Source organism: Oryzias latipes, chromosome 8 (assembly GCF_053564925.1).
Source record: "Oryzias latipes strain Hd-rR chromosome 8, Olatipes_Hd-rR_3.1".
In the NCBI taxonomy this organism is placed as follows: domain Eukaryota; kingdom Metazoa; phylum Chordata; class Actinopteri; order Beloniformes; family Adrianichthyidae; genus Oryzias; species Oryzias latipes.
The window spans coordinates 26589417-26613543 of NC_136244.1; the positions used below are offsets into that span (position 1 = coordinate 26589417).

Below are 24127 nucleotides of genomic sequence, written 5' to 3' on the forward strand. Positions count from 1 at the left end.
TTTAAACTGACAGTAAGTGAACTCAAACGATCTACCTACCTACCTAATTATCTCCTATTTTTCTAGTTAATAGTTACTTCACAGAAGAAGCTACTCCACAGAAGTGCTCTTCTGAACTGCAAAAAGAACAAATAAGGTGAATAAAATAAAAAGAAGCGACATCCTGTATGTGGCATCCAGGCCATAAAAACACAAAGCTGCATTTCATTTGATTAAATCTCTTCAGATAAATTCAAACTTTAGATTTTCTTTGTTTTTCATCTCGTCTATCAGGTGTTTGTCTATCCCGCCTCTTTTTTCCTTCTGTGAAGATTTTATGATTACATTTGTTTTAAAGTATAGAAAACAAAAGAATGGCTTTTATTTTTCCTCCCAGCCTCACTTTCAAGCCAACTACACATCAGTAGCTGTGTTTCCATCACACAAATGCGCAAAACTTTATCGAAATTCTCGAAATTCTATTTAATCATAATTATGCAAATAAGCACAAACCAACTCATGCAATAAGTGGTTCAAAGCAAAACAAAACAATGACAGATGTGATCAAAACTTTGACTTACAGCAGATACATTCATCGTCTTTCAAAGGAGACGTCTGCGTCTTCTTCAGGCCATGGAGCGGCGAGCTCCTTAAACGTGGGAGGGGCTACAGATGAAGCCATTTTGGGAAATGGTGGTTGGTGATTTTCCAGAGGAGCTGTGGATCCAACAATTCCACATGAGACGCTCAACTTTTAATGAGCTGTGTGATGCTGTGGGACCTCTGGTGGCGCCCGCTGTGCAGCGCCCAAGGCCGCCAGTTCCTACCATCGCCATCCGGTTGTCAGTCACATGACTCATTCATTTTGAAAAGTTTTTCAATTGCAGTTTTCGATAAAACCACTTCCTCCGAGAGCAAACACTTTTTTTTGATAATGCAAGTTTTTTCAAAATGGTCGTGTTTCTATTAGGCAGATTTAATATCACAAATCCAATTTGCTCAATTTAATAGTGCAGTGTTTTTCAACCGGAGACGGTCAGGTGTACGGTGGGAAATGACCCATTCACTGATCTAAAAACATTTCCCATCTCCAGGATATCAGCTCTGTGTTCATCCAAACAGGCCCTGATAAAACACTGAGTAGTTAGGAATATGAAAGATCATAAAATACTTTTTTCTTTGTGTTTATTTGATTCTATTAAAAACATTTTGTTAAGAATGACGGTACCGCCGTTTAACCGTAGATTTTGGAAAAGTCCCGCCCCTTTAACTGTCTCCACCAATCATTCTTGGAGGCTTAATCACATGTCATCAGTCTGACCAATCAGAAGTGGTTAAAGTCTTCACTTCCTTGTTCTGAGTCTGCTCATAAAGTCTCTCAGTTCCAACAGAAATACCCGCTAAAGCTCGTCTTTAGCGGTGTAGCTTTCCACAGAATCCGGTGTCAGACTGTGGAGCAAGTGAACAAAACTATGAAGCTCAGAGAAGAGAGTCTGTCTGACATCACTACATCTCCCATAATGCATTGCGTTAAAGTGCCAGCATCTGTGCGCTACACTGAGTCTTCCCTGTTAAACGTCTTGAAACCACACGAACACACATCAAACAGTTTTTCAATCTTCTTGATGGCATCAGAGGTCAGAGGTCAACAGTTTAGTTCTCCTTCAAGGTTTGTGTTTCTTAACAGCCAAACATCCCAAAGTTTGGTCCAAGTCATCTTTCTAACTGAAACACTTTTCTAAAAACGTCTGGATTATTTTAGATGTTAAACTTAAGAAGAAGTAATAACAACATTTAAGAAACAGGATGAAGGTGAAGTGGCCAACACACACAATTAAACTAAACTGAAACAATTTAATCATCTATAAAGAAATCAAAAGTTTTTGTTAAATATTTCAAAGACTTCATCTTTGATTAAGACAAAAAGAAAAACTAATAAAACTTCAACATGTTCAGTTTTTGTGTAGCTAAAACAAAAATGTTGGTCTTTTAGTGTACATTTTATCAAACATATTGTGATCATATAATTGTTCAAAAAATTACAGTTGCCTTTGCACCAACATGGAAAGGAGTATTTAAAAAATAAATCACTATTTAAAAAGAATATATTTGCTTTTTTATTTGGTTACATAAAATTGCATGTTAATAAACTGAAGGTTAAAAACAACTACCAGGGTAAAATGTCAAATAATTTAGTTGAAAGTTATTACGGAAAACTAACTTAACTTTTATTACAACAGCTGCAACTTCCAGCTTTTTCTGACACAATTATCACAAAAATGCATGTGAGATTGTAGGGACTGTAGATCAATACAGACTGAGTTTCTCCTTTTTTAAATTTTTGGATGCTGGTGTACCGCGGGATTTTTGTCATGGATAAAGTGTGCCGTGGTTTAAAAAAGGTTGAAAAACACTGTCATAGTGAATAAAAACACAGCCACTGAGGATCAGATTTGTGAAGACTGAAGGTTATTTAGACAGAAATGGTATTAGAAACACATTTTCACACCAAAACAAAGTTTGTTTTGCTGAAGTCAAGCCTCACAACTTGTACCTTAAAGTTTTTGGTTTGCCTCCTTTGTTTTGGACTATTTCAACATTATTTGTCCTTTTTCTTCACACTTTCCATTTCAAAGTGTGTTAAATGAATACCGTCCACCTCATGGCAATGACTGCACACGGCGTGCACGTGCCCGGCCTGGGGGTGCGTCTCCATGCAGCGTGTGCTTCTCCCAGCTTTGACTGGTTAAATGATTTCTTGAAGGGCTGTAGAGCAGCCATTTCATTTCAGCGCCTAATAACAGTGAGGTCACCGTGCGCCCCAGCTGATCCTCTTTGATATGGTCTGTGCACTCGCCCAAGACCTCTTTCGCAGGTGCCAATCATTATAATCAAGCCTCCATCTCCAAGCATCCCCCGCCCAAGCCCTTGGGCTGGGTGGTGGACTCGCAGCCTGTTGGGTCGAGGAGGACGGGGGTTTGATCTGGGACTTGTTTTGACAGTTTGGCCAGATTCTTTGACCCTTGCTAACACCAGTTGCCAGTGGGATTCCTGTCAGATACAGTTAAAGAAAAAAACTAACCTGAGCCATTCCTTGACAACGGATAAAGTGGAACAGCGATGTGGAATTTTGACAAAAAACTGTTGGTTTTAAAAGCTGCAGTTTTCTTAAAATATAATACAGTCACAGTTCAGGTGGTGTGGGGATTCAAACAGGTCATCTTGCAAAGGTTGCTCATTTCAGAAAGGCCAAAGGTGAGTGGTGAGCCTGGTTTCCAGATCCCATGAATTGGTTGCTGCACATTATATTTAGCGACTGGCTGGCTCTGACACTGCCCTTTTCTGAGATGAATTACTAACTTCATTGGTCTCCCCACCGGACTGGTCAGTGTTAAACCAATGACAGCAAGACAGAAATCAAATTGAACTTGAGATCAAATCAGGGCAACATGCGCCAAAGGGCCAGCCTCACCTTTAATGAAAGCTTGTCCACCAACTGGGGGGCTTTTTCTTTTTTTAACATTCGTCTGCTGCTGTTACAAACCTGGCCAGAAATGATGGAACTTCTAGATTAAGCTTGGTGTGTGTAGATCCATAAAGTCCAGGACTTTGCTCTGCATTTTAGAGTTCTGTAAAACCGAAAAGGCCTATAATGCCCATAAATCAGCTCCATAAGAAGTTATGAACCACAATAACTGCTTTTCCTCTTTGCCTTCAGCATTCTGCAGCTGCATTTACTGCCAAGATGTCCAAGGAAGGCATTTTAATAAACCAGAGCTTGCCAAGCCACTCTTGATTCTAAGCATTTACCAGATTTTAACCCAGTTTAAGCTTATTTTTTGGGACAGCTTATCTGTCAGTGGAAAAAAACCCCAGCTTACTGTGACATGAAAATGAAACCAAACCGTAAAATCATTTCCTAAATACCAAAGGATGTTCCATCTCCCACAGCTGATAGATGCATTTGAAAGTAGACTCTTCTTCCCCTCTTTCCTTTTCCGTCCGGTCCAACACCAAAGATTTTCAAACATGATTGAAATTAATAAAGTTTGGCCTCAATTACAAAAGGGGTTTATTCAGACATACCTTTGGTTTGTCTGAAGATGAATAACCCCTCTTGTTAAAATAAAATATGTCCAACACAAGAGGCCCTCAGCTCTCATCTGTTTGCCTAGCTGTTGGACAGGACAAGTTAAAAAAAAAAAAAAAAAAAAAAAAAAAGAAAGTAGAATTGACTTCTGGATGTTTGGAATAAATAGGTTTAGTTCCCAAGCAGTTGAAAAGGCTGTCCTAGTAAATGACCCCCATTCTCTCCCCTCTACAAGCTGTTGAGAACCTGGATCAGGGGTGTCGGTTTGTCATTGGACCTAACAGCAAGTAAAACATTGACTAACCCCAACCTCTCTTCCTAAATTGGACCCAAACCTGGAAGACCCAAATACTGCAGTTTTGCAAAGTCTTCCAGAGTCTGGCTGCCTGAAGCTGCGTTCACACCGAAAGCGATTCGTGTGGCAGAGATGTCCAGTTTCAATGTTAAGTCAACAGTACAGACACGATCACAGGTCCTACGGTACGATTTGAGCGTCGGTGCATTGCTTCAACCAATCAGGGACTCTCAGCTTTGGACACAGGATGTGTTCAGTGACTCGATCAGCAAGTGGAGTACAATCCAACATGGACAATTGATCCAAGCGTTCTCATCCTGAACTTCCATCCATTCACCCATCTTTCCGTTTTCTTGACCCGCTGTATCCCTTTCGTGGTCGTGGGGCTGCCGGGTAGTAGAATACCTTTAGTTATAGAGATAAACATGTTAAATGATTAGTTCTTTACAAGCAGGACCTGGTCAAGAGGTTCATGCAGATATAAATACCATAAAGAACAACAATTACTATTACTGTAAAAAGAACACAGAAATACTATAAACAACATGGCTACTTCAACACTTCTGGACATTACAGTTAGATACTTGAATGTAGAGGAGGGTTTCCAAAATCAGTTTGATGTTTATCGTTTTTAACAACTTTGGGGCTTGTTTGTTTTTTATGGGACGTTATTTGAGGGGTGTAGAGGAAACTCTGGTCATGCCCCCCCCCTGCCTTAATTTCAACATTGCTTTCTCAGCAAGAACCCTTTGCCATAACCTGTTCTTGGCTTTGTCTTGCATGTAAAACAGTGGAGCTCCAAAGCTGTCCTCCCTCTTCCCAGACCTCATCCTCGGCTCAAAGATCACCGCAGGTTTTGAAAACAGTCGTCACCTGTTGCTTTACCTAAGCAGACCTCAGAGTGAGTTAAGGTCTTCCCTCCTCGACTGCGTCAGGGCGTTTCAGGTGTTTGCAGTCATTTGTGGAAAACGATAAATGTCAGGGGGAACAAACACGGATGCAGGCTTTGTCGCTCTGCACGGCTGTTCGTTGTGTTTGTGATGAAAGGAAAAATACAACCAACGTTGAGCCATTTCCATTAAAACTGCTCTGCAAAAGAAAAAAAGTGAGCAGCGGAACAGAAAATTGAAAAATGGAATATGTATTAATTTGTAAATGTTATACTACAACAAAGAGTTTTGTCTTTGTGTGACCTGCTGGTCTTTTCACGAGGAAGTCACAACAATCAATGAAACATTTGTTATATAGAGGTCTAGTATTTCTTCACATTTAAATATTTTCTCTGTTTTATTAATATTTTTTAAAGGGGATGGATTCCAATTTTTACAACAATAAAGATGTAGGACAAATTCTGGAAAAATGTTTTGCTCTCCTGCTGACAATATAATTGAAAGCGGCATTTCAGAAGTCGGGGGAAAGCAATGTGCAGTTTAAGAAGCAGCAGGATTTTTCTGAGTGTTGTTTGACTAGCCTGTTGGCAGCCGGTATGCAGAGTTTCCACAGCGATGCAGAAGAGACCAATCAGGGCTACAAACAAGGCATTTCAGAAAGTTCAAGGTCAGTGTTCCTGTAGAGGAAGCAGCTCCCTCTGGCCCTGACTTTGTGGAACTCATGGAGAACGAGAAAGTTAAATAGAAGTTGTTGGATGTACAAATTTTTTCGTCTAATGGCCTATTTTCTTGCACAAGGCTGACTGGATTATAGGGCGTATCACGCAAAACAAAATAGATCATGTGGTATGACTTCACTACCCAGAATGCCTAGTGGGGCCAAGGAGGTATTTGCTCAGTGGGGCGAATGGAAAGTTCCGTATATTTTCTTGCAAACCATTGATTCCTTCATTTAATTCTCTCATAGTGGCTCTATTCTCACTGACTGATGGCCTTCCGTGAAAACAAACTGGTGTACTTCCAAGTTTGTTTGTTTTTCATTTGCTGTTGACTTATGGGGTGTCCACAGTCAATCGGTGCAATAAATCCACTTCTAATTGACCATTTTTGATTTTACTCATCAACAAAGGTTCATATGTTTCTTATGGCTTTACTGGACCTTCAGGATGTACCAAAAACAGTCCCACACCACTACCATGACTTGTTCAGGAGGTCATGAAAAAGCAGAAGAAGATGGAAAGAAAGGGTCAGAGTTCCTGATCCACCAATCAAAAGGAGACTTTTTGGACTAAAATGCATCCATAGGAGAGTTTAAGGAGAAAGACACTGTTGCGTTATAAGAACACAAAAGAAACGTGGACTCTACAAAACTCAAGAAATCATGTTACGACAGAGGAGGAACCTTCCCGAAGGAGTGCGTCCTCAAACATCTGGACTTAAACTAAGAGACTGAGAAAAGGAACATCAATCCGACATGGAAGTGGAAGTGTGATGGTGTGGGGCTGCAGGACCTGGACAATAGACCTTAATAAGTGACTGCAGCTGAGCAACGACTAGTAATTACAAAAACAGTAACAAGACAACAACAATAGTAGGACTAACTTTACACTTATAGCGACTCAGCAGCTGTGTGTAACCACAGGTCCAGCTCAACTCAGTGACCTAGTGGTAGAGTGTTCACCCTGAGGCTTGTTATAACGTGGGTTCAAATCCACATTTGAGTCGTACCAAAAACACCCTGCTTGATGCTCAGCATTCAGGGGTTAGATTGGAGGGTTAAACCACCAAATGGTTCCCCGAGCGTGGCAGCTCACCGCTCCGACAGGGGAGTGGTTTCAACAAAGGTCAAAGGTGTGTGACAGCTGACGTGACTTCAACTTCATAGTCCTGGATCAGCCTAGTAAAATTTAAAGTCTCGCTCAGATCGTCTTCTGATCTATTTTCAAAGCGTTCCCAGTAGTCTTATGATTATGATGACGTTTTTAGCTAAAATTAAAGAAAAAACACTGTCATTTTCTAGGACGTAGTTTCTGCAGAGCGGCAGGAGTTCACTAGAAAGTCACTTCTGAGTTGTTGGAGGGACTATTGGCGCTGAAGTTAGTCTCAAGCAATGTCTCATCATCCCTTTGTTTACACTCTGTCCCGCTAGCTTATAGCACCTCACAAGCCCAAGCTAACATTAGCGGTGCAAAAATGCAGAGCAATTTTGGAGCTATCCATCCATCCAGTTTAGCTCCAGAATCCAGCTCGGATGAAGAGAACAAAGGATTGATTTGTCTGACAGTGGATGATCAGAAAGGGGCGGGTTTGAATAATGAAATTCTCAAAGATGCAATTTTAAGTTTAAATTTCTTTATAAGTGAGAAAAATGCCACAAGAACATGTTAAAATGACCAAAACCACTATTTCCACTGGATCGGGTCATCAGGAAGCTTTGGCAGGTTTTGTCTCTTTGCTAAATTTTACAAGAACATCTATCAACATTCATCTGAAATGACATTTTCTTTATGTTGAAAGCTGCTTTGAAAATAGAGTTTAGTGACATTTATCAGTGTATCCATGCTAATGTTTGATGTGATTTTGTTTGTGCTTTTTGAAAGACTTCAGGGGTCTTTATCAGAGGAGACCCTGGTGACAGAATGATGCTCTGAAAACATCACAGCACCTGAAATGACACTTTCCAGAAAACCTGCCTGCCGTTGGTTTGGTAAACCTGGTTAAACTGTTCAAATATTAATCAACCGCAACATTTGCCCGGTTTAAACCTTCCAATCCAGAGCAAACAAACCAGGTTTTCCTCCCACTGAAGCATAATTGACAGTTCATCACATCATCACAGTCTGCTGCTTTACTGATGTATTTATGTATTCATGCCGGCTCAGGGCCGACCTTCACCTGCTTTATGTGAATACTGTAATGTATGACTGGAGTCTGCGTACTGTCAAAGTCCCGGTTTTCCTTCACTTTTTCAAGAAGAAACCAACGCAATGGAATATTTCAGTTCCTTTTAGGTGGACTTAATCCTGAGATAGAAAAACATTTGGCTGTGGGAGGAAACCAGAGCGCCTGCTCAGCTCGGGTTGGCTTTGTGCGGTCATTATTCGTTTTCCCTCCACAGACTCATTGTAAAATCCAGATTGATACATTACTTTAATTACTGGAAATCACATCTCTCCGGCAGCACTGCGAGGCTTTCTCTGAACACGGTGTTATCCATACCCACCATTTCCTTTCACAAGCAGGGCTGCTCTCCTCGCCCACCTCCCGTGGGACAAACGTTCTCTTCGATTTTACTGAGGAAAATAAACATGTCGAAGGTGTTTTCTTCTTCCTGCATTCCCTCCTCCATCTGCTTAGACCAGAAACTCTAAAAGATTTAGCTGTTTTTCCGGTGTGAGGAGCCAAACTCTGACTCGCCTATGAGTTCTAAAGGAAAGTATGTTTGTCCAAACAGGATGTTGTCGATTTAAAGCAAATTTTCCGGACGTGCAACTTTGTGTTTGGATCAATCCACCTCTGGGTCAAACAGTCAGGACCAGAAATATTTGGACAGAGACACATTCTGTCTAATTTAGTTTCTGTACATTACCACAGTGAATTTTAAATAAAGCAACTCAGATGCCATTGAAGTGCAGACTTTCAGCTTTTATTCCATGGGTTGAACAAAAAGATTGCATAAAAATGTGACAGACTAAAGCATTTTTTAAACATTAGTAAAATCACGTTTAGAAGATCATCTCGCTCTAAGCAGCAGCCAATGGCCATTTCTTCTTCTACGGCCGTTTCTGGTATTTTACAGAGTTCTGTGCATGACCGAATGCTTTATTCCGACCAAAAGTGTGGCGTTTGTAAACGTTTGTTATAATCGGATAACGTTTTTCTGGGCTCATGTACACAGTTCAATTGTTACTTACTTTAATTGTGTGAGTCCCTTCTGATATGTGGGACCTTTGGATGTACAGGTCATCCATGGACTGTATCAGTGCGTAAACAATCGTAGCGTAATTCATCAAGACCAATCACTATCTTACACGTCATCTGACCACCGTACAGCCAATCACATAGTCTGACGTCATCATTAGTGGCAGGCCCCCGAACACGTATTGAAGCCGAACAGTTGTGGTACCTATGCCGGTTAGTGTTGAGCAAAACCAAAGGCACACCTGGACAGGTCCAGGGGGTGGAGCGACTGCAACCAACTGGCAAAGCCGGATCATTCTATTATTATCATCTCTTCTTTTTGATGAACATGGACGTTTTTTACACCCAATAAGAGGGACATCTGCTGCTCTTTTTCCCACCACTTCCGGGTCTGGTGCATTGTTTATTCGATCAGCTGTTCTGGCAACAAAAATGTGGCAGGACATTGCTGCTTTAATCAGTTATTTTTTATTTAACAGAGCTATACTTTCAAGATAATTTCCCTGCAAGATAATCAATAACATTCTAAAACAGTTAAATTTTTTTTTATTTTAATAAATAAACCAGTTCTACCTTTAGAGCGCACAGATAGTCAGTAGTCACTGACACATTTAGGACAGTAAAAGATCAATAGAATCTTTTTACCGTAATTTCCACATTATAAGACGCTACTTCTGTCACACGCTTTTTCACCCCAGCGGCTTATTCAGTTATGCGGCTAATTTATGCATTTTTTTCTTCTTCTTTTTATTGCCTTTTTACTAACGACCACTAGGGGCGCTCGAGAAGAGAGTACGAGTGAGAAAGGGGGAATACGGTAAATATGTCGAGGAAGACACAAGTTTAATGTAAATTCCTGCTTTGTGAATGAATAGCACGAACAGACCATCATCATGGAAAATACAAGAAGAAATGCAGATGACGCAGCTTTCAAGTTAAAAGCAATCGTTAAAAGCAGTGTGAAAAAATCCCCCACTACCAACGGGTTTGGAAAAGCCGGTCTGCTGCGTGACGGAGAGAACGACGGGAATTTAGGAGTGAATTTGCCTCAGGATGAGAGTGACACTGACGACAACGAAGGAGAGACTGAAAGAGTGTGGCGAAGAATATCTGACGCTATTCCAATCCGACACTGAGGAAGAAGACTTCCATGGTTTCAGTGCACAGGAGGAAGATGAAGAAAGCTGTCAGTGACTTTTACGTTCTTGTTTTTTAAACCACTGTTGTGGAAGAAAACTTCAGGCGCACGCCTGTAAGTTACTGCTGCTCTCAGTGACTTTTACCAGGTATGTTTTTTTTAACCAGCCCTGTTAGTGCTTTTACTACCACATTGCTGCCATGTTACTGCCGCGTCACAGGCACTGTTTGAAAAGAAAAGCTCAGGTATATTATTCAAACTTTGAAAACTCTTTCTTTGTAAATCTGTCATCTGTTCAACCTTTCCAGCGATTACTTTTTTTCTTTCTGACCGTGGTCGGAAAATGCAGGGGAGATCCTCACCGCCGCAGGTGGAGCTTCCTTAGGGGTTCACTTACCCGTTCTGACCCTCAGAGCCTCCAGACAAGTTAATAAATTCTTCTGGGGGAAACCTTCTTTTATTACGGTTCTCCTTCACTCTGTATAGCAAACATGATCGCGCACCCCAAACACACTTCCGCTGCGCGCTCTCGCTCCCTCTTGTGCTGCACACGCTCCCTCCTCGTTCTTACACAAGCGTGCGGTTTCAGCACATTTACATCCTCATTCAAAAACACATGTTTCAATGTGGGAACATGCAGCTTATAGACAGGTGCGGCTTATGCATGTACAAAATGGTTTATCCTTTAAAAATGTAATGGGTGTGGCTTATAATCAGGTGCACTCTATAGTCCGGAAATTATGGTACTTACTGTTGCGAAATGATCTTTTTTTTTTACAAATGTAGTTTTTCATGACAGTATAGAGTTAGTGTTTTTCACTTATTAAACTCCAACTTTGTCATTGAAATACACGATGCTCAGAAAAATGAGCATTAGATTAGATTCAACTTTTTATTCACAAACCTTCTTTAGATAATTCCTGCTTTCTGTTTAAGTTTTTTCCTCGTATCCCCCTCCCCCCTGTAATTTTTTCCAATGGCTTAAATGCCCCTTATTTAAGGGGGCGTGGCTTACTAAGTCCTCCCCTACCCCTCTGGCTTTTCCCTACCCCAACAGGTAGCCTTCCAAATGGAGAAACATGGGATAATGTAGTCTTCAGATTTGAGCACAACTACCACATAATATCATCAATGTTTGCCAGCAATCTCAAAATCCAAAACATCAGCTTTATAACTTTAAAAAGTCATAACTTACATACATTTAAATGTAAGTAATGCGTTTCTCTTCCGCGGCACAGAGGATCACCCTGCCGGTGAAGGGATACTCAGCCCTAAATCCCTATTACTCCTTTGAGAAAAAAAACAAAAACAAAACAACGTTTCACACCACTACAACTCCAAATGCCCCAACACTTGGAGAAATAGGGAGGAGCCAGAGGGGTAGGGGAGGGAATTTAGATTCAGCTTTAAGCTATTTTCACACCAAACATGATTCGTGCATTAGAGAAACAATCAGAGGTCTTGCTGCGTGATTTTAGCGTTGGACACAGCGCAGGCGAGTGTTTGGTTTCCAGAGTTCAAATACATGAAATTTGGCAAAGACTTTGGATTCCATCAACCAATCAGGAACTTTGGTCTGTAGACATGATGGGTGGAGTCCAAAACCAACATAGAGGAGAAGCTGATCGTCTGTCGTTATTGGGGAACCTCACCGCACCGAGAGTCTCTGAATGATCACATGACCCCAGATCTGATCTGATCTCTCGTCCTCATCGGTGTCGTTCATGCGTCGTAAATAAGATATCCAGTCAGAGGTTCCATGAAGGGACGAGGCTGATGACCTTTGGCAGTAGCTCCTCCCACATGTGGCAGGAGCATCAAGTTCATGAACCCATGTTTGGGCAGTTTGTGTGCAAATTATGTTTAACGCTAACGAATAACAGCAGAGCTTCTCCTAAAGGATGGTTTTCAAGAGTTTAGCTTTAATTAGTAACTCTAGGATCAGTTCTTTATCCTCACTGTTTGCTGTTATCTAGAACAAAATGTTTTTTATCATGTGTTTTATTCTTAACTGTAACCAGGTTAGGAAGCAGGTGCAGTACTTTAGTTCCTGTGTGGTTTTATAATTAAATAACTTTTCAAAGGTCAGCGGTTGCAGGATTTGTCAGTTCATTTCTACATGTGCAGAGCCAGGAGTCCTTTATCAGGCCTGCAGGAGCAGCTGCTTTTGAAATGCGAGCGCCGAGGCTTTACTCGGTTTGGTACTTGAGTGCACGACGAAGATAGTCTGCTCGCTTATTCGCCGTCCTGTTGAAAATGCCACAGGGCAGCGGAGGCTGGGAGGATCCGGATCTCCTGCGAGGAGCTGGAGGCTGACGGGGATGGAGAGGTTGAGCTTAGACAGCCAGTGCAGATAGAAATGAATAAAAAAAAAATAAAACGAGAGAAAAGCAAACGGATTGACTTTGGCGAGAGGTCACTTTTGAAAGTCCTCCCAAGTGATTGTTTGAAAGCACCATTCTTTTTTTCCTCAGTTCAGGACACCCCAGAGATGTGAAGTGTAAGGTTATAGTATGGCCCAGTGCTCTATATTAATGGTGACTTTGGCTCACCTAATACGGATTCTCAGGGTTATAGCCCCCGGGTGCCTGCTGAGCTGAATGTGAATGCAAAGAGAGCCGATCCCTCTCCCCATCCCCTCCCTGGTCACCAGGGCCCCACCAGCCCTCGCTCAAGGTTACAGCCTGGCAGCAATGAAGCCATCAGCGCTGATTTTAAATGATACCCCGGACCAGCCGGCACTTAATGTGTTCCCCCTCGCTTTGCTTTTTCTTTAAACTCTTGATTATCCTCTCCTGGAGTGGAGGGTGTGAAGCCTGATCAGAGGAGAGGCTGGACGGGGAAAGGCGCTTTCCGCCGTGGAGTTTCCTGCTGGGAAGAAAGAAGTTCTGCCTCCTCAGCCTTCAGGCCGCTCCTGTGTTGAGCCTGGAGATGATTTCAGATGCTAAACTGCTGCACAACAAACCCCTGGATGTCTGCCATCCTTCCTCAGGAACTACATCCTGTAATTACAGACGCACCGCTTCAGAAAAAAGAAAGCTCTCTGCTTAGGCTTTCAAATCACACCTCCATGGATATCCCCCCCCCCCCCCCCCCCCCCCCCCGTCACTCCCATCTCATTGCTCATGTAGATTCCTCTAATGCTTATTTGACGAGTAAAAATGTTATTCTAATGATGGTCGAGGGAGCCGAGTTTTAGCAGGTAGTTGTTATGGAAACTGCAGCTGCAGCTTAACTGTGCGATAAGCCTCCCCTCTTACCTCTCCCTCATCTCCTCTTCCTTTTCGATCCACTGAACACAGCATGTTGGTGTCATTATCAGAGTCCAAACGGTTAAAGACAGAGCCGATGCCGGGGCGACAACATTCAAGGTGTGCTAACTGCTACAAAGTCGCCCACTTGCTCCGATAAAAGGTTTTTTTCCCCCCCGTTTGTGTTTGGAATGCATTCCTTCAAATGTTGTTATTTTCCCCGCTAGTGAATTATGCATAACTGCAGTGGATGGTATGAATGACAATGATGTCATAAATTCTCCTCATCCTGTTTTTATTTAATTGTTGCGATAACGACGTGGACGTCTGAGGAGGAACCGACAACGAGGAGGAGCCCTGTTCTTGTACAGATTACCAGGGCGTTCTCTCCTATCTTGTAAAATCTGTCTCCTAAATTATTAACAGTTATTCAGCTGGTTTAATGAATAATTAAATTATCACAATGAATCAGAAATCTGCACCTTTGAATCGCTGCAGAATGAATTTCTGAGGAAGTCCTTTTTCAACCGAAGCCAAAACTGATGGAGGCCAAAGATTCACGGTCAACATTAAAAGTGAAATAAACAGATGGAAAGGGCAGGCTTTCATGCTACTTCAACAGGATATAACTAACACTTCTCAAATGTTTCCTTTCGATTCATTTTTGCCAAAAAAAAAAACATTTGCATTTTCTTCAATTGGGACGATCCAGTTTATTCTTTGATTACCGGAACTCCGAACTATCTCTATAAAATATCAGCTTAGCGCCGATATACAACTGTATATAACTTAAGGCTAGACGCTAGAAGCCAGAACCACCAACCCTCACAGACTGGACTGAAATAGTGGAGGAGATTTATATCATGGAAAAGATGACTTTTGTTTTAAGATTGAGAGAAGGACATTTTAAGGAAAAATGGGACAGATGGACTGTATATAAAAACTCACTGGTCGATGTATGACATTTCTGGAATGGTGGCTGACATGTTCTATTTTTTTCTTCCTTGCCTTTTCTACTTATTTATTTTTATTTATTATTATCATCTTCTTTCTTTCCTTTTCTACTCTTTGTTTGTAAGACTTTATTTGTTTGATGTCATGTTCTAGTGTTCTTTATCTTGTTTACAAAAAATAAAACTTAAGTTAAAAAAAAAAAAGGCTAGACGCTTTGACAAAACAGAATATTTGATCTAAAGGAGACTAAGTCGTGTGAATAGACATGCAGCCAGAAACTTGGTAGAAAAGAGAAAAACACATTAACCGAGACAAATAAACAGATAACGTGTTGCGCCCCGTCTTCATCCGAGTTCCAAGATGTTTTCTCTCGTTTAGAGTTCCAGAATGAAATGAGGGTTTCTCTGTTTCTGAATTCCACAGCTCCACAGTGCAGTTGAGAAGGTTATCTCGCCATACAGTGAAGCAGAGATCATTAGCTGAAGAGGGTTGGATCTAAAAGGAGAAGAGGAAAAGAACAAAAACCTGACCTAAAGAAAGTTAGACCTACAGAAAGTGAGAGAGTGGAGCTCTACTGAGAACGCGTCTGATTGATAAACACTCGCATGTCATCAGCAAAAAGATTGTCTTCAGTTTCAGTTATCAAAGTAATTATCTAAGTCAAGTTTTCTTTCCCCCGAATCTTTATCAAATAAAAGTTTAAAATAAAATCTTCAAATGAAGTGCACTGTCCATGAGTCAAATGTTTAAACATGTTCTGACTATAAGTTGAATTGTTGCACACGTTTTCCATTGTAATCTATGAAGCTTGACTCAGAGTAGCACAGAAGTACAATAGTGGATTTGAGTGAAATAACAAAAGTAACTGAGATGATCCAAAATGGCCACAAACAAACAAATAAAAAGGCTGAATGTAAACGTAAATAGCAGGCCTTCATTTCGGCTACACAACATGATTGAAAATAACTGCTAGTAAATTAAAATGTTAGATGTGATGCAGTCATGCTAGCTTTACCGGTACCTTTAATTAATTGATGCCACACTCTCTTTTAATGATGAAACTCGTTTACCATAAATGTAAAACTCACTAAAGAGCAAAGAGTATTCGTTGTGGTTGGGTTTTGGTAGGAACAGCAAAGGTACACTCATTCAAACCTGCTGCTGACGACATTTAGTTCTTATTTCTTCTTCTCCGACTCGGTGGATTCAAAATAAACTTTAAAAGTCACTAAAGCTTTTGTTTTTAATGGTCAGTAAAACTCTGCAGTTCTCTCAACCTTCTGCAAACTGCAGACGCCAACGAGCTTCAGAAAACCTGACTGGAAATGGGATGTGCAGGATGGCGTCAGAAGGCCGGGTCACACTTTGTTGACCCAGCCGCTGACCCCGTACATCTGCCGCCTTTGAATGCGCCGCATTTCCTTCACTCCTCTGAGTGACGTCTGTCAGACTCGGAACGCTTACAAGAAAAGTCCTTGTCAAATAGTCCAGAGAGGATTTTCTGTCCGAATAAAAGCAGCTCTGTTTTTGTGAAATATAACCTTAAAAGGAGAAAACAAATGAGAAATAGCACAAGTTTGCACGAGACGCATACAGGAGACGTAGCTTGTCTATCATTAATTCAAAAGAATCTCTTTTGAGTATTTGATTAAACTGGATCAGAAAACCTGTTTTCAGTGATATCCCACTCTGATCATCTTTTATTTTTCAAGGCGTTCCCAGTGGTCTTTTAATTATGATTTTAGCCTAAAAAAATCAAGAACCTGTGTCATTTTCTAGGACATAGTTTCTGCAGAGCTACAGGAGTTTATCAGAAATTCACCTCTGGGGCTTATAGCTCCTCACAACCCCAACCCAACTTTACTGGGGCAACAAAAATGGTGAGTAACACCGGAGCTATCCATCGGTACAGTTTAGATCCAGATTCCAGCTCAGATGAGGAAAAACAAAGACGTTCACGGATCCGTTTGTCTGCAGGTGGATGATCATAAAAGGGGCGGAGCCTGGAGCTTGTGGCTTCTGCATCACAAATGCCATCTATAACAAACTCCATTTTTTCATCCAATCCTGATTTACAACGATTTTGATTTAGAAATGTAATTTTAATCTTAATTGATTATAAATGTCCTCTATCTTTAGAAAAAAGCCACAAGAACACGTTAAAACACTTTAACCGTTGAAGATCAAAGAAAATATCTGTTTTGGTATTTTTCTTACATTATATTTTATTTTTTATATTCTAAATTATCGATCCTCTTTTCCCTGTTGATCAATGTTTGATTTCGGCTCTGTTGGTGCTCAATATTCAGACGGTCTTGAAGGCCTCAGAGTGAACTTGACTGACGGTTCGGACTTCTCCATCCAGCCACAAACATTTCCGTTGACCACGGGGAGGGAGTGGTTGATTAGGAAGGAGCATCAGACGTGTTTCCAGACCCCCCCTCACTTTCTCAGAAGAGCTCCCCAAACAAATGTTTAATTCAGCGCCGAAACTAAATCGGAGGCGAAGACTTCCTACACAGATTGAAGGCCAAACAAAACGTAATCACTCCCAAAGAAAAAAAAGGGATGTTTGGACTGCTTTTTTCCTGGGTTTTGACAGGCCTGATCGCGGCTTTGAACTGTTTGCAGTGACTAATGAGCTCCATGTGAGATCACTCAAGGTTATAGCCGGCAGCTTCTCAGCTTAATGCGACTCGGTGTGTCACAGTTTCTCTCGGTTTCCATCGAGACTCCGTCTTACTGAACTTCCACAAACTTCAGCTGAAAATGTGGTAATGTCAGTAATGATCTCCAAGTAAACTCTGCTAAAATAGCACAGTGACCTCATTATTGTTTCCATAGTTACAGAATGGCAGGGTTACAGTTCCTAACTATAGCTGCATTCACTTCACACAAAATGCTGCTTTTTGACAGATGATAGTGGCTAAGCAGCAAAAACAGCTCCTGATTATCAGATTTTATTGGCTGCGTTTTGCTGGGTTTTGTGCAGCTGGATGGAAATGTTCTCCGCTGAGGAAAGCTCCAACTCCCACACTCATCCTGCTCTGCAGAAATGGTTTAACAGCATGAGGCGTGAACGAAGGTGCAGATCACGGCTTGCATCGAGTGACTTGTGTCTCGTTTATCAGACGTAACGAAGCAACTTAAAGACCACAAACCGATTCAGAGAAGTGAATCCGGTCCACTTTGTCAGGCAGGACTCAAACCATACATGTATATTTACAGGCTTATATCACTGTACATGAGTCAACAAAAACAAAACGGAGCTCCTGTAATAATAGAACACTGCAGTGGCCTATAATAGGCAGACAGATAGGCAGCGTGTTATTCCGGCTTGGGATATTTTTATGCATGAGAGGCTGGCTGGCTCACATCCACCAGTGAGGCGGCTTCTCTCTCTTTCTTTTTTGTTGGTCTTTTCTTGTTCCTGTTTTTGGTCTCGAGTGACTTGCGGCAAACGCTGCCGCACCAAAGGCAGAGAAGACTCACAGCAAGAGATGTGTCAGCAGAACGCCAATGGATTAGTGCCAAGAACAGAAGGAAGAACCGCTCTGCCTTCCTTTGAAAATTGATTATTTCACCGGCTGCAGACATTTTCTGTAGGTTGACGATTTAAAAATCCATGTTTTCAACTTTTGTTTTACGTCAAAAATGTGTACGGATAGGCTTTGTTTAAAAAAAAAATCCTTTTCATTTTGGTGAATCAAAATACTTGTTCCAATGCATTAATAGCAACAATCCCCTCATTTTACCTAAATATTAATCATCTTTCCTCTTTCATTGAAGTCATTTGTGTTTTTTAGATCTGCAGGTGTCCAGCAGAAGCTGAATGAAAGCGAAAGACGACTAGCATAATGTCTGATACTAAAATGAGAAAATGCTAATGACTATTAGCGGTTTTCCATGCTAACTACGTCAGCAGTATGAACTTCAAGTGCAGAAATGCTAAAAAAGCTTAATTCTAGGACAAATTTTCCAAAAAACAGCTGCATGAAAGGGGAACGCTTTCTTTTACAGTACAGTACTTCCAGTGTACTTAAATAGTATTTACATGGAGGACAAAAAGGAGACAATGCTAACTTGTTGGTGAAGGTGAAGTTACTGTTGAGAACCTCAAACAAATTTCATTGTGATGACACTTTGTTTGCAGAAGTGTATCATTAAAGATTGTTGTTTTCACTGCTGTCTTGTTCCTCTTTAAATTTGCCACATGTTACAAGAAGTAATCAGGCCGGAATATGTTTTTACAATGCAGTTCCTTCACCTTTACCAACAAGTTAGCATTGTCTCATTTGGTGAGGTCAGAAGACCAAGTGTGTATGTACATTGGACAGGAAGGTAATACGTGAACATACCGAGCATTTACTACTGAAAGTATCATGTAATAGAGTGGAAATAGGGCTGACTTTCTTTTACAGTACAGTTTCATTGTACTTAAGGGGTAGTTTCTGTGGTAAATTCATGGTAAATACCATGAAACATGCAGCGAGTGCAGACCTAAAGGTCAAGGTACTTTATTTGTACTTACCTTGTTCTTACATGTGGTAAGTACCACACAGGACACCTTTGCACAACATATAAATACCCAGTAAGTATATTATAAATACCCAGTATGTACCACATAGGTATGAACCAAATAGTACCACATAAATTGTGTCCTTGGGCAAGACACTTAACCCTCCTTGCCTCCAGTGTGGCTCCACTGGTGTGTGAATGTGTATGAATGATCCCGGTGATGGTCAGAGGGGCCGTAGGCGCGAAATGGCAGCCACGCCTCTGTCAGTCTGCCCCAGGGCAGCTGTGGCTACAACCGTAGCTTACCATCACCAAGTATGAATGAGGAGTGAATGAATAATGGACACACTGTAAGCACTTTGGGTGTCTTGAAAAGCACAGATAAATCCAATCCATTATTATTATTATTATTATTATAAATACACAGTAAGTACCATGTAAGTACAGAGTAAACACAAAAAAGTACCGTGTAAGTACCCAGTAAATTCCATAAAAAGTACCATGTAATTACCCTGAAAGTACCCAGTAGTTACACAATAAGTACCATGTAAATACCACTTAGGTACACTGTAAGTACTGTACTGTAAAAGAAAGCGTTCCCCCATGAAAGTTTTCTGAAATGTCTAAAATTTCAACGATAAAGGCACCAGAATGGCGCCTTGGGGAACTCCACATATTTGTGCACTGTTTAGCCTCTCAGACACATTAAATGTGTAAACTTCTGTTGGATAATCATTTTATTGAAAAAGGAAAAAAGATTTTACTCCACAAGGCAGATGCAGAGGAGTCAGGGAGCATCTCGATTTACTGTAGCAGCCATGTTGGAGCAGAGTGTTTGGTTTTTATTTGTTTTTTAGCTACAGGGGCTCCTGCTTTCACTTCACTGATTCAGTAAATAAACCTTTAATCGTGTAACTGTCCGTCTCTGGCTTCATTTTGGCCAACAGTCCACAGCCTTCAGTGATTAATAGAACTTAAACCTGCCGGCGTCCCGGACCACCTTACATAAAATAACTTCCCCTCTCTGGGGATGCATGTATTTGAATAGAAAGCTGATAAACGGTTCCAGAACTGACTGAAGAAGACTTTGAAGTTCATTAAACATGAAGACATGCCGAAATATAAAGGAAAAATGATTCATTTATTTATTTGTGTTTTGCTCAAGTTTCCTAATTGTTGTGTGTTTGTTTGGATCCGTAAAGGTTTTTGTTCTTAACCAGGGAATGAAAACCAGCAGTTTTTCCCATTTTTCAGATGGTTTAGTGAACATAGCAAAGCCCTGGAAAGAGAAAGAAGGTAGAATAAGTACAAATGACAGAGATAACTCACAAATAAGTACACGCTTCCTCCTCTTTTTCATTATGATTTGCAGTCGACAGTCGGTGTGTGTTCTGCATCCTGATATGTGACCCAGCAATATGCCGGTGATTCCTCATTTTCTTGGAGGCTGCAACCGATCGCTCCATCCTCGCATTGTTGAGCCCCGGGTTCAGCTGCACACAGGTGCTCCTGCATATTCATTGGCAGGCAGCCCTCATGGATTCTAATCACTGTCAATATGTGTGCACTTTGCAGCCGTCAACTGTTGGGAAAACAAAATGTGCGCCTGCCTAAAACCGTACGATGCAGGTAGAAAATGAAGAGTTTCCGCAGTATTAAAGCGAGATTTGCCCCGAGCTTCCACAGCACAATAGCTCTCCAATAACGTGGTGTCATGAGAGGTATGAGGCAGGAATTGATTCTCCTCTCAATCTACATTTGGTTAGAAATGGGAAAAACAGAAAAACCCTCTTTGGTTTCTGTCTTCACACACACTCGGGTTCATTATTGGACATGCAAAAGGTTGTAGTTTAAAGGTTTGGGGAGCGTCCTGAACATTTGGTTATCCTAGAAAATGACAGGAGGGCAGCTTGGAGTGGAGCCTCAGGAACTACCAATGTCTTGTTGGCTGACTTATCTTCATTGAGCCAACTGGCACGGGCGATAGAGACAAAACAACTTCTCATTTGCAGTTTGTCTCGGAGCTCTATTTAAGAGGCTTCAAGATGTCAGGCAGGAGAAGCCACGAAATACGACCGCTGACCCGCTCTTCCTGTAATGTTTGCTGCACTCCTCGCTTATTTGAAAAGATTAGTGTCCAGACAATTTTCACCGCGCCGAGATAAGATTTGTTCAGATGGAGCTGGGGTTTTTTTCTGTTGTTTTCGGTTATCTGACGGCGTTTGGAGCCGCACAGCGCGGCGCCTTTGACAAGGTCCTGCTACATTTTCATTTCAGACGATACGGCGGAGGATCTGATTTTACAGCTGCGCTGACAGATGCGTCTCAAAAGTGCAATAAAAGCGTCCCCCTCAGCTGGGAGCCAACAGTTTAACTTGCACTGACGGATGAAATGCACCTTGAAATAAAATGAATGAATCCGTGGCCGTATGGATCGCCTGAGATGTTATTGCTGATCTTAACACAGTGGTAACATATTTCTCACTCGAACAGGTTTTTAAGAAAGCCGTGATATTTTCCTCACAAATCCAACAAACCGTCAGAACAAATACAAATATTTGTAAACTGAGAAATTACAAAGGTTTGTTTTTTCCTCTACCCTCTCTATAAATAAACCAGGAATACCAACCAATAAAATGTTTTAGGAATCAAATAAATGACACTGCCCTATAAATAACGTCTCCATGGAAACGGTAACCAGTTTGTCTCGCCTTGATGATTAGAAACTGTCAAATCAATCCCTAAAACACAAATGTGGCCCCTGGACCTTTCTAAACCGCGCCATCTGGAGACCAAATCTGATAAATCTGATCTTAAAATAAATTATAAGACAAATAGTTTTCCACAGAGGAACTTTTAAATGTTCTGATCCTTTGAATCAACTAAAGCTGACCTGGTTTGGGGGAAGGACCTTGTGAGGTCACCAGGACGTCTGAGAAGTGGGGCGAGTGAGCTTGACGTCACTCACAGAAATCGGTTCACTTCCAACCAAACAAAGTCAATTCTGTCGCCATTTTTTTCTTGACACAAACGCTGCCATGTTGGAGCCAGACGTCATCAAAAAGCAGTGATTGGTCCAAGTCAGCACGGCAACTACTCTCACCAATCAGGAGAGAGCTGGTTGGAAATAACTAGAAAATAATTGGTTTAAATGTAACTATGGTAACCATCTGGATCTGATTCATTGTGAATTGGGTGGGAAAATCCAGCCATGCAGGCAAAGAAGTGAATGGAGAGGAAGACTTTTGGTGATGGTTTTTAAAGTTTTTTTTTGTTTTTATTCACCGCACTTTCATAATTGAAGTTGAGTCCAGGCTGCTGCTAAGGTGGAGAGAACTTGAATTTCCCAGGACCTCTATGCGTTTCAGCAGATTGATCTGGACCGGGTGCCGACCAGAGCTGTGTGCTCTGACAAACCCAAGGATTGATGCTCACAGGTAAACACAACCAGGTTTTTGGAACTTTAAATCTAGGATTTGAGGGATCTGATTGTGTGGATGATGTCATCGATTCCATGGATGTACAGTTATTGTCAGTGATTTTTTTGGACTCTTGTAAGTGTCCAGCAGCCTGGGCGTTTTCCTTCATTGAATGGAGCAAAAGCCCAAGTCTCAATGGGACAACGTACGACAGCTTCACTTTACTTCATCAGTGAGTTTAACTTCCATTAGCGTTACGAATACTTCATGATACTCTTACCGCACACAACAATGGTACTTTACAGAACGTTCTTTCCTCTCTTGAAGCCGGATAACGGTTGCATGCAACTCAGGAAAGGGAAATGATTTTTTCAGAATCTTCTTTCTTTAGTCATTTTTCAGTTTGACCCCTAAAGGAGTCGACGTGCTGAACTTCTTTATGATTCAGAAGATCTACGACACTCAGAACATCCACCTGCCAGGATAGTTTTATCTCCTGGATTCACATTTTAGTTTGACATTTTGACAAAAACAATTTGTTTTTTTAGCAACGACCTCTCCAAAACTCTGCGTGCTGGGGGTTAAATTCTCTCTGCTACCCTCAGGAAGTCTGCGCCTTCTGCCCCACAGCAGGGCGATGCTTCACCAACTCATTTGTTCCTTTAGAGCAGTTGTGCAGAAGAAAAATAAGATGGAACCAGAAAACATTTGGGAGTAATTTAAATCTATAATGTTGACAAACCAAAAAAGACATTTTCTGGACAAATTTGCATGAATTTGTGTGATTTATCGGTAGAGTTTTATAGTCTTTAGTATTTTGTGTATTTAAATATCTGTTTAGTTTTCGTCCGAAGCTGCATCTTGTTGCTAAGCGCACTCCTCCTCCTCCTCCTCCTCCTCTGAACTGCGATGAAGAGCAGCAGGTCAGCAGCTTTGCCACTGCCGGGCCTGACTGAGTCATTCTACACTTTGTCATGTCTCTTATCAGAATTTTACCCCCTCTTTCACTTTATCTTGATTGGTCACTCCTCTCTTGAACACGTCTGTGCCTGGGAGAATTTATCTGCGATTTCTTATCGCCCTCCTCTCTGGCAGCCCTCCCCCTCGTTCTGTAGCTGGACTTTCTCCCTCCATGCGTTGTGTTTGTCCTTCTTTCCCCCTGCATTAGCGTATGAATGATACTTTAAAAATACATAGTCTCCGGCTCTTTCTTTAGGTGTAGTTGGCTTCCTAGTGTTACGGTGTAATCAGGGGGACGAGCCGACGAGAGCAGCAGATCAATGGGCAAACTGAAAAAGCTGGACTTGGCTCTTCTGCTTGATATCAGTTGGGCCTGACGCTAATTATGACATTTTCAAAGTCATATTCAGAGAAGCGCATTTATGCGGACTCCATTTAAATTTCTAATTGTGCCTGGGCGTTATGTGAGGCAGCGTGTTGGGTTTATAGCCTTGGGAGCTGTTTGCCCTTGGTGATTCTTTCATCTACAGATTTAATAGCGGGAGTCAAACAGTGTTTGGTAAATTTGACTGTGGTACTTCAAGCAGTGGCAGCCTTTTGTGCTAATATTGACCTGAAGGAGTGGGTGAACGGGGATGTTTAGGATATGAAGATTCCAGAAAGATGGAGCAGCCGACGGTGCATGTTTGATATGTGTCCTTTGTCTTTCTCG

The 24127-nt window shown here is 41.4% G+C and overlaps 1 protein-coding gene across 6 annotated transcripts in view; it reads left to right on the forward strand.

The window, feature by feature from the left end:
• The window catches only part of rbfox3b (RNA binding fox-1 homolog 3b), a 653838-nt gene that overhangs the window by 103343 nt on the left and 526368 nt on the right, over positions 1–24127 (forward strand). The window contains exon 1 of one of the 6 annotated variants that reach the window (XM_078951938.1): positions 17962–18120. The exons of 4 other annotated variants lie outside the window; for them this stretch is intronic. The gene's annotated coding sequence lies outside the window, so the exon portion shown is untranslated. Of the gene's footprint in view, positions 1–17961; positions 18121–24127 lie in introns of those variants that run through there. One more of the 6 variants, XM_078951939.1, reaches the window with a different exon arrangement.